The sequence below is a fragment of the Hipposideros armiger genome, unplaced genomic scaffold (assembly GCF_001890085.2).
Source record: "Hipposideros armiger isolate ML-2016 unplaced genomic scaffold, ASM189008v1 scaffold_342, whole genome shotgun sequence".
NCBI lineage: Eukaryota > Metazoa > Chordata > Mammalia > Chiroptera > Hipposideridae > Hipposideros > Hipposideros armiger.
In genome coordinates this window covers 28,662-38,396 of record NW_017731692.1, presented here as the reverse complement: position 1 = coordinate 38,396, position 9,735 = coordinate 28,662, and the positions used below count along the sequence as shown (strand labels likewise).

Below are 9,735 nucleotides of genomic sequence, written 5' to 3'. Positions count from 1 at the left end.
AGATTCCCATGGATTCCAATCATTACAAGGACAAGGACCCTGTCTTACATCTTTTCCCCCTGGCCTAGCAGAGTGTCCTTCACATAACAGATGCTTGTCATGTTCATTGATGAGTAATGAGGAGACACAGGAAGACGATAAAGTAACCAGGAAGAAGAGATGAAGAGACCATGTAGCCTATGCACAGAGTGTGTTGGTTACTAAGCAGGTGACATAAGGAATGCCCCAAGATCCAAATGGATCTCTCTTCACCTACAATAACGCAGTCCTATTAAAGGTGCTGATGGAGTAAAAGCAAATCCTGTATAGCTGCATATGTGAACGTCTGCGTGCACACACATGTGTGTGTGTGTGCGTGCATGTGTGTATGTGTGTGTGTGTGCAAGGTGAGGAGGTGGAGTGGTGGAAGGAAGGAGAGCTGGACAAGACACAGAAAATCACATCTAACTGAAGATATTGCCCCAAATAACAGGCATGAGGTACAGAGGTACCAAAAGCCAGTCTGGTATCAGAAGAACAAAAAGAGCCATGCCTTCCATAGCATGTCCTAAAAAGATGGAGAAAATATTTTCCTGTCTCTCCCACCATTGGAGTGAAATAGAAGCTCTTTGAATATGATCACAAAGAGATTGATCTGGAACCTTTGACAGAGTTTTTTTAAAAATTGTAGTTTCAAAGTTTATGTCTATTGATGATTTTGCTAAATGTGAAGTCCATGGGGTACAAAGTACTCTCAGTTCTGAAAATAAATTATAGGACTTTATGGTTAAGCATGGAACAAACTCTGACAATTATGTTCATGAGCTTATCCTAGAAAAAGTGCTACATACCTCATTGCTGAATGTCACTATAGTCACCTTCGTAGTACTCCCCTTGGGAAGCTATGCACCACAAGCATCTACTGCACCCTTCAAAGCAATTTGGGAACTCTTTTTCTGGAATGGCCATCAGAGCTGTCATCATATTGCCCTTGATGTCCTGAATGCCATCAAAATGTCTTCTTTTCAATGTTTTCTTAGGGCCGGCTGAGTGGCTCAGTTGGTCAAGAGCTTGCTCAAGAGTGTGAGTTCTGAGCAACAGCGGTTTGAGTCCTGGCCTGAGCTGAGCTGCTGCTGAGTTGCCAACAGGTGGCAGGATGGCTCAGCAAAAAAATATATATATATGTATATATATATTTTTTTTTTCTTTATCTTCAGGTAAAGAAAGAAGTCATTGGAGGCCAGATCAGGTGAGTAGGGAAGGTGTTCCAATACAGTTATTTGTTTACTGGCTAAAAAGTCCCTCACAGACAGTGCTGTGTGAGCTGGTGCATTGTCGTGATGCAAGAGCCATGAATTAATTATTGGAGAAAAGTCCAAGTCGTCTAACTTTTTCATTCAGCCTTTTCAGCACTTCCAAATAGTAAACTTGGTTAACTGTCCAGTTGGTACAAATCCATAATGAATAATCCCTCTGATATCAAAAAAGGTTCGCAACATCGTTGCAACAAGCTCCCAAACTTTATTGTCAGACCTAGTAAAGCCTGGGATATGGTTTGTAAAGGACAGCTTAAGGCCAAAAAAAAAAAAAGTTTTAAATCACTGCATTAGAACAGAAGTAAAATGATTTTTGTTTTACACCAGGGTCAGGAATTTGGGGAAGCCCATAGTTCTAAAAGAGAAGAAATTAGAGAAGGCTGTCTGTCCAGTAGGACAGGTCCTCAAAATCTGGTGGGGCGACAGGTCTCTAAGACGTCTCCTGTAACGCACTGTGTCGGTTGGGATGCAGCGATGGGAACAGGGATGTCTGATGTCCACTTTTAGGCTGTTTCCTCTTCCAGACTTGAATTCCCCTCTCAGCCTTGCGGAATGAAGGAGCTGCTTCTGGAGAGAAGGAAGGGCAGGGCGGTTAGGGAGGATCCTTGCAGAAAGAGGAGGCTCCCTCACTCCCGTCCCCACCTTCGATGCAAATAGGTGGGAGCAGGCAGGGGAGGCTGGGGCAGCTCATTGCGTTTCCATCCAAGGCATCTATGTCACCCTCCCCCCAAGCACGCTCCAGGCAGAGAGCCACTGTCCCTTGCACAGCGAGTCTAAGTTGTATGTAGCTGGGCCTCCAGGATGCCGCTTCCCTTCCTGAGGAGCAAACGGTGTGATTTTAATGTTCTGGTTCTTCGGCTTTACTGATGTAATGAAATAGCTGGGCCTAAATAATGCAAACCTTCTGGTCCACTGATGGTAACTTCTCTCTTTTTTTAACTACAGATTCAAATCCACTCCTAGTAACAAATTATGCTTTATGGCCTTTTATGAAATATTCATTCCTCCTCCCAGTGCTCTCAGTCGTTCAGGAAGCCTGGAAACGGCCTGGTGCAAGGAGGGCCTCGTTTTCTCCCAGACACAGCTTACAAGGGCCAGGCGGGCTGTGACCACAGAGCGGTGATGATGTGGACGGGGCTGAGGGCAAAGGTGCCACCATCCTGCTCCCCACAGAGCTGGACTTTCAGGACACCCGGAGATTGGGGGCCGGGGGGATGTGAGGGAGGAAAGTGAAGGAGAATCCTGATGCATTTCTTCAGCGTCTTCACACTTCATCCATTTCTTCTGAACAGGTCAAAGCCTCGCCAAGCACCCTTCACACACTTCCTTCCCCTCTGCGCCCTCTTTTCTGAAATGTATGTGTTGTTTCCACCCAGGTCTGAACCCAGGACAACAGGGAAAACCAGAGGACCAGTGTGTGGAGGGTGGTGGGACGGGTTGCAGGGGAGAGGCGGGCAAGGTGACTGCTGTTCTGGTGAGAAAGGAAGTTCTCAAATGCACTAAAATTTCCTCTCTATTTACATTTCCCATCCAAGTGACCAAGGGACACATGACTGTAATAACATTAACCTTGACCTTGTTGTGGTGCTTTACAGTTTGCAAAGGTGGTCACATCCAGAGCCTTGAACACTGAAGCTGAAGTCAAGGAGCCTGACTTCCAGGCCTGGCACACCCACTGTTCACCCCACTTTCCTGGGCCTCAGTTTCCTTGCTTGCACAGAGAAGAGTTTATAGGAGAAAACCCTGTGATCTAAGATAAATTATAACCTGAGTTCTAAAACCCTCTTATTCTGGATACAATTTCAGAGCATCTCTGGGCATCTGCCCACTGATGGGCAGAAAGAACTACATTATCCCCAAGACTGGCAGTGGCAGCAACTCCATGACAGGAGCAGTCTCACACGGCAACCCAGGTGTCACCCACCAGTCCCTCCTTGCTGGGTGAGGAGTGGGTTTTATGCCCTCCCAGAGGGCCCAGGAGTTAATTCTTAGAGGCTGTGCTGAGGACACATGTTATCAGCTACAGCATACATGGCCACAGAGGCAGAGAGAGAGGATGCAAACACACTCACCACCCCAGGTGCCATTTCCCCTCTATTCAAAAGCATTCCTATACCATTCTATATCGGGAAGTGCTTATCTAAGGATAAGACGAATGGCGGAAGCTGACAGATCTTATACTCACAGCCGAAATATGGGAAGGTGACAATTACAGTCGAAGGTATTTCCAACTGATTTGTCATCTAAAAATCTCAAAGTACTCTGAGTCTCCCATTTACGCCTAGAATTTATTAATCTGAAAAGCCCAAATTAACTACTCCAGGCACTTGACAGTAATCTAGACAATAGTGTAGGTAAGGATCTATGAGCCTTGAACTCCTCAAGCTGTATTAACTGCAAAATCAGCAGACTTCTCCACCTATTTGTGGGTGAGCTGAGCAGTATTTATGTATGTATGGGGAGAGAACAAAACGAAGGATCCTTGGGAGGGCTGTCTCTCTACACTCACTCTTTCTTGTCATCATCTGCTGTCCTTTGCCCATGCATCTTGGAGGCTTGAGAGGAATTCATTCATTTATTCAACAAATAATCACTGAGCATGTTCTGTGCACAAGGTTCTGTGTTAGGTGCTGGATGTACAATGTGAAACAAAATAGTGATGGTGCCTGAACCCAAGGGCAGTCTAATAGGGGGCAAAGTGACACATATATGTACATACACACATAAGAGAGAGAGAGAGAGAGAGAGAGAGAGAGAGAGAGAGAGAGAGAGAATTTCCAGCCAGCCCCTAGCTGTTTCAGCATTCACACTATCAGTCATTCGTATCACTCCTGCTGAGACCCCAGACATCGTGGAGAAGACATGGAACATTCCCACAGACTTGTCTGATATGCCTGAATCACAGGACTGTGCAATGTAATAATAACAAATTGTTGTTTTAAGCCACCGGGTATTGGGTACCTTGTTCTGCAGCAATAGAAAACTGAAACCCTCAGAGAAGCCAAGTATCTTGCTGAAAGTCACTCAGCTTATCAGTTATAGAGTGGAGATTCAAACTCAGCTGAGCTGCTAGAACAGACAACCTCCTGGGAAAGGAGCAAGACGTCAGAGCTCAAGGAGGCCCATGGCTCAACTTACTCATCTGCTTTCTTGAATGCCGAGCTAACCCTCTGAGGCTTCCTTCACACACACACACACACACACACACACACACACACACGCACGCACGCACGCACGCGCGCACACACACACACGCACGCACACTTATACAGACACACCTGGCCATTATAGTTCACTAGCTCAACACTAGAAGTGATTCTTATAGGGAAAGGGTCTGTGTGTGGCCTCTCATTTGGGGAGGAAGCTTAGCTAATCAAAGAGTCAGCAGACCTCTGGAATGCTAGATCTGGCTGACGTACGCCATGCTCTAGCCATACTTTGCAGCACAGAGGAACCAGACATAAGGTTCCAATTTGAATTCCATTTCTATGAAGAAGAAAAAAAACTTGCAGCCTAATTCTGTGGTCCTTCTCAAAGCCAGGAAGGGGCCCTGCTCTAGGGAAGTACCCTGCATCCTCACAAAACAGGTTCTTGCTCCCTTGTCAAAAATAGGGAGACCAAGAATGGAGAAGCGGGTGCCCATAGAGGGCAGGTCTGGTGCTACCTAGAAATGCTTCAGTTGGCATTCCTGGTTTTGTCAGCTAAGGGATTGGCAGAGGAAGGGGCAAAGTGACGTTTTCCAAAGCACAGGTAAAGGAAGTTGCAATTTTTGACAACTTCCCATGTGTCCAGATTCCATGTCCCACAGCTGCTTAGGGAAATGTCACATCATGTGAGCGTCCTGGGCTCCCTGAAAACCATAGATAGATTGGGAATGAGCAAATGGGATTTGTGCCCCAAATTATAAAGGAGAACATATAGAGGGATGTGGATTAATTTACGAGGTCAGGGACAGTGTCTTACCCATCACTGCAGCCACTGGCGTAACTGATAAATATAATAATAGGCACTCATTGTTTGCTAAGTGAATGAAAAAATGATCTCCACACACCTAGCTTCATGTCAAGTACCTAAGTATTTCAGAAAGTGGCTGGCTTGCTCCTTGTCCAGAAACATGCCTTCTGAGGAACTGTGGGTATAATGAAAAGTGGGCTCCTATGCCCACTGGTAGAGCTGAATCTCCTGGGAGATTATGTGGAAAGAATAAAGGTCACCTCCCCAGATGCCACTCACCAGCTGTGTGCCCCTGGGCACATTTCTTAACCTCTCTGAGCCTCAATTTTCTCATCTTTAAAATGGAGCTAAAAGTCTCTCTTCTTCCCAAATTAACATGAAGATATTTGGAATACTTTATATAGACACTTAACTGTAATTCCTTTCTTTTTACCTTGAGTTGCCACAACTCCAGCAATAAAATTTTGCCATAAAAATATATAACCCTAGGTTTCTCCACTCTTTCTCTTCCTTCCACCTCCCTGCCTTTGCAATCTGGCATACCTGGCAACCCAGGCATACAGATGCATGTTGGGATGTGAGGCTATATTGGAGTGCATCTGAGGGACTGGTGAGAAGCAGACTCTAAGGTAAAGTTTTAAGGTACTCGATGGGCTAAATGTAGCTCTGGGCTGATAGGGGGATTCAATGAGGTGCTCATATAGCAAGAATATCACTTACCCTAGTTCATAATGGGAGAAATCTTTACAAATATACCCCAAACCTGATCACTTGTTCTCACCACTTCACTGCTGCTCCAGAAGCCTCTCCACTGGCCTCCTACCATGGGTGTGCTGGGGCTCATACTGGTTCACAAGAGCCGACTGCTACATTTTGAGGATTTTTACCAGCCTGTTGTCATTTGAAACTGGCCATGGTGAGAGCATTTACACCACAGAAATCAGCAAACATTACAAACCAGGGTCTTTCCTCGCCTCCCTCCCCTTCCCCCAAAAGGGCTGGTTTACCAGCATTCCACTCACTCCAACCTCCCACCCACAATCAGAGGAATCTAAAACTGTGCACCCACATGGGTCATTTGCACGCTTCAAAGACTCCCATCACTTCCATCACACTAAGTATAAAACCTGAACTCCCAGCCTCAGTCCATGGGATCCCATGGGATCTGGGTGCACTGCTGCCTACTCTGGGACTCCAGGTCCTAACACTCCTGCTCCCCCTAAGCAGCTTCGGCCATGCCACCCTTCTCTAGCTCCTGGACCCTGATTGTTCTCGGTGGCTTCAGGCCCTGCGCTGGTTTCCTCAACCTGGACCCCCCCACACCCCAATATATCTGCAGAGGTCACTATCTCACTTCTCTCTTTTCTCCACTTAAATGTCATCTCTTGGGGTGGCCGGTTAGCTCAGGTGGTTAGAGCTCAATGCTCACAACAACAAAGGTGCCGGTTCAATTCCCACATGGGCCACTGAGCTGCGCCTTCCACAACTAGATTGAAGACAACTACTTGACTTGGAGCTGATGGGTCCTGGAAAAATACACTGTTCCCCAATTTTAAAAAAATGTCATCTATTGGAAAAGCCCTCCCTGACCTGTTTATCTAAACAGCATCCCCCACCTATCCTGGCCACTGCTCTACTCTTCTTCATAAAATTTATCCTGACATAATATACATTTGGGGTTTTTTGTAAGAGCTTTATTGAGCTATAATTCATACAATCATATAAATCATATAAACCATACAATCCACCCATTTAAAGTATACCATTCAATGATTTTTAGTATATGCAGAGTTGTGCAACCATCACAACAATCAATTTTAGAACATTTTCTTCACCTCTAGAAGAAACCCCATTTAGCTATCACCTCCAAAGCCTCCCCCAGTGCTCCTCCTCCTTTTCCCACCCCCTGGAAACCACTAACCTACTTTCTGTCTCTATGGATTTGCTTATTTTGGACATTTCACATAAATGGAATCATATAATACGTGGACTTTTGTGACTGGTTTCTTTCATTTAACATAATATTTTCAAGTTCATTTATGCTGCAGCATGTATCAGGATTCATTCCGTTTTGTGGACAAGTAACATTTCATCGCAAGGATCTATCACATTGTGTTTATCCTCTCATCAGTTGATAGAAAATTGAGCTGTTTCTACCTTTTGGCTATTATAAATAATGCTGCTCTGAGCATTTTTTGTGGATATTTCCCCATTTATTTTGGGTATGTACCTAGACATAGAATGTCTCTAGGTCCTGGGCTCATCCCTAGCCTCTTGTCCTCCGACTCACCCAAGACCAGGCTGCTTCATTTTCATGTTCTCACTTTGAAACAGAAGCCTGCGGCCCTCTCTCCCTCATGAAGAGCAAGAATAGCTTGTGGCTGAATAAAAGCCCTGAATCCTGAGCCACAATCATTATTTCACTTTAACTTATCATGTCTTTTCTTTCAAATGACCCCCATTTATCACTCTCTGCAGCCTGACCCTCAGCCCTCTCTTCTAATGACCCATTCTTGGACATCTTCAGAAAGGGACTTGCTTTCTAAGCCACCATTAGAGCTTCCTCCCAGCCAGCCCCCAGCCCTCAGATCACAGAGTTCATTACAGAGCCTACTGCAGCTCTCCCCAACTGGACGCTTAATGGAAATGTATCTGTCCCCTGGGATGGCTCTAAAAGCAACACACATCAGTTAATAGTTTCTTCCTGATGTTTTTTCAAAGGTAGGGCTTGAACTGGTAAAAAGGAGAGGAAATAATCGTATTATGCCTTTCAAAAATAAAAACCAAAAACTCTTGTTCTAATAAAATCATTATCCCTGAAATATGCAGAAAGGGAGGTTAAATTTCCTAATCAGATCCCATCATCAGGTAGGGAGAGAAGGGACAGGGAACGCCAAGTGGATTGGAAAGGCATAAGGACCCTAACAGTTGGGATAAACAAAGTCTTATTTCATTACAGAAAATTTACATTAGTGTTCCCTCTACTCTCTGTTCAATTGATTTGCATACTCAGTCACACACACTTGAATTAGTCTGGACCTTTCTCTCAGGCAAAATTCCATTTAATTCTCCTTTAGATGACCTATGTTACTTTAGTTATTCCTCTGAATTACCTTTGTCTGATTTAATCCACCCCTCTCCCATTTTCACTCTTGATTCAGCTCCCACTATAATCCTCAATAAAGGGAATTAGTGTGTGTGAGTTTAGGATGGTTGGGGTAGGGGTACAACTAGTTGGAAAAGAGGCAGCAAAGAGAGGTGAGGGGGGCTAAGGACGCTGGTAGCAGAGCCAGAGGCAGCGCTCCCTCTGTCAGACTAAGCTCTTTCTTAAGGGTGCCAGGGCTAATGGATTATTTTCTTTTGAAATATGTCTTACTGATACTAATGGACTATTTCTTACTGAATATTGTTTCCTGATACACTCTAAAATAAACCATGAAGGAGAACTGCTCTCACAACCCACAATTTACATTTCCTTCCTAAAACATTTGTTGTTTTCTGAGGCACTCTTTGAAATGTACAAACCCACTTTCAGCACTTAACCATGTACAAGACACTGTTCTCAGCACTAGCACTTACGTTTCTCATTTAATTCTAGAAACAATTTTATCCTTATAGTAGGATATTCGGAAGGACTGACCAGGTGCTCTGTAAACCATTTCCTTTTCCTCCTGGACACACAGCTAAACTACATTCCCCAGCTTCCTTTGCAATTGATTCGGCACAGTCATGTGCCCTGGCCTATAAAACTGAACAAACCTTAACAACCTCTTTCCTTTCCCCTTCTTGTGGCCAAATGGGGAAGGCGATGGGTGAAGAGGGTTGAAGGAGCTACAAGACGGGTCCTGAGCCTCTGACTCAACAAGTCGGAGGACAGCTATGCAGAGTAGCTACTGAACCAGGAATGTTTGTGTCGGATGGTAGAATGAGTAAGACAAACTTTTATTGTGTTAAACTACTAAAATTTTGGTTATGGCAGTTAACCTACCCTGTCTAATATATCCCCCATTCTATAGATTATGGAATTGAGACTCAGTGAATTTATGTGACTTCCCCAAGTTCAAATAGCTATTAAATGGCAGAGCTGGGATTCACAGATTTTCTGACTAAAACCAGTGCTTTAGCCACTATACCACAGCTGCTTACAATCACTTCTGCTACTATCTTCAAAGAAGCAACAGATCTGCTGAGACAAGCAATCATTCCCTACAAATGCATTTACAGTTCATTGATGCTGTCCTAATTAGGACCTTAATTAAGATGGCTCTGGGGAAAACCAGACTAAAAACAGGGAGGTAATCAGGGCCAGGTCCTGGGCAAGTATGGGGAGAGATGCCACAAAGTCACCTTTGAGAACCTCAAAACAGTTTTAGCCAACAGGAGGCAACATGGTTAGTCTAGAGAGCTTGTCAGCAAGGGTAGAAAATGGCTACACTGTGCTCACATGAGAAAAAGGCAGACCATGTGTGACTCCTGGAAGGAAGGA

At 44.7% G+C, this 9,735-nt stretch overlaps 1 long non-coding RNA gene across 1 annotated transcript in view; it reads right to left on the bottom strand.

The window, feature by feature from the left end:
- Window positions 1-1,435: 1,435 nt before the first annotated feature.
- LOC109392671 (uncharacterized) overlaps window positions 1,436-9,735 on the bottom strand; it is a 14,573-nt gene continuing 6,273 nt past the window's right edge. Inside the window, exon 3 of the long non-coding RNA XR_002126108.1 lies at window positions 1,436-1,862. This is a non-coding gene — a long non-coding RNA (uncharacterized LOC109392671). The remainder of the gene's footprint in view (window positions 1,863-9,735) is intronic.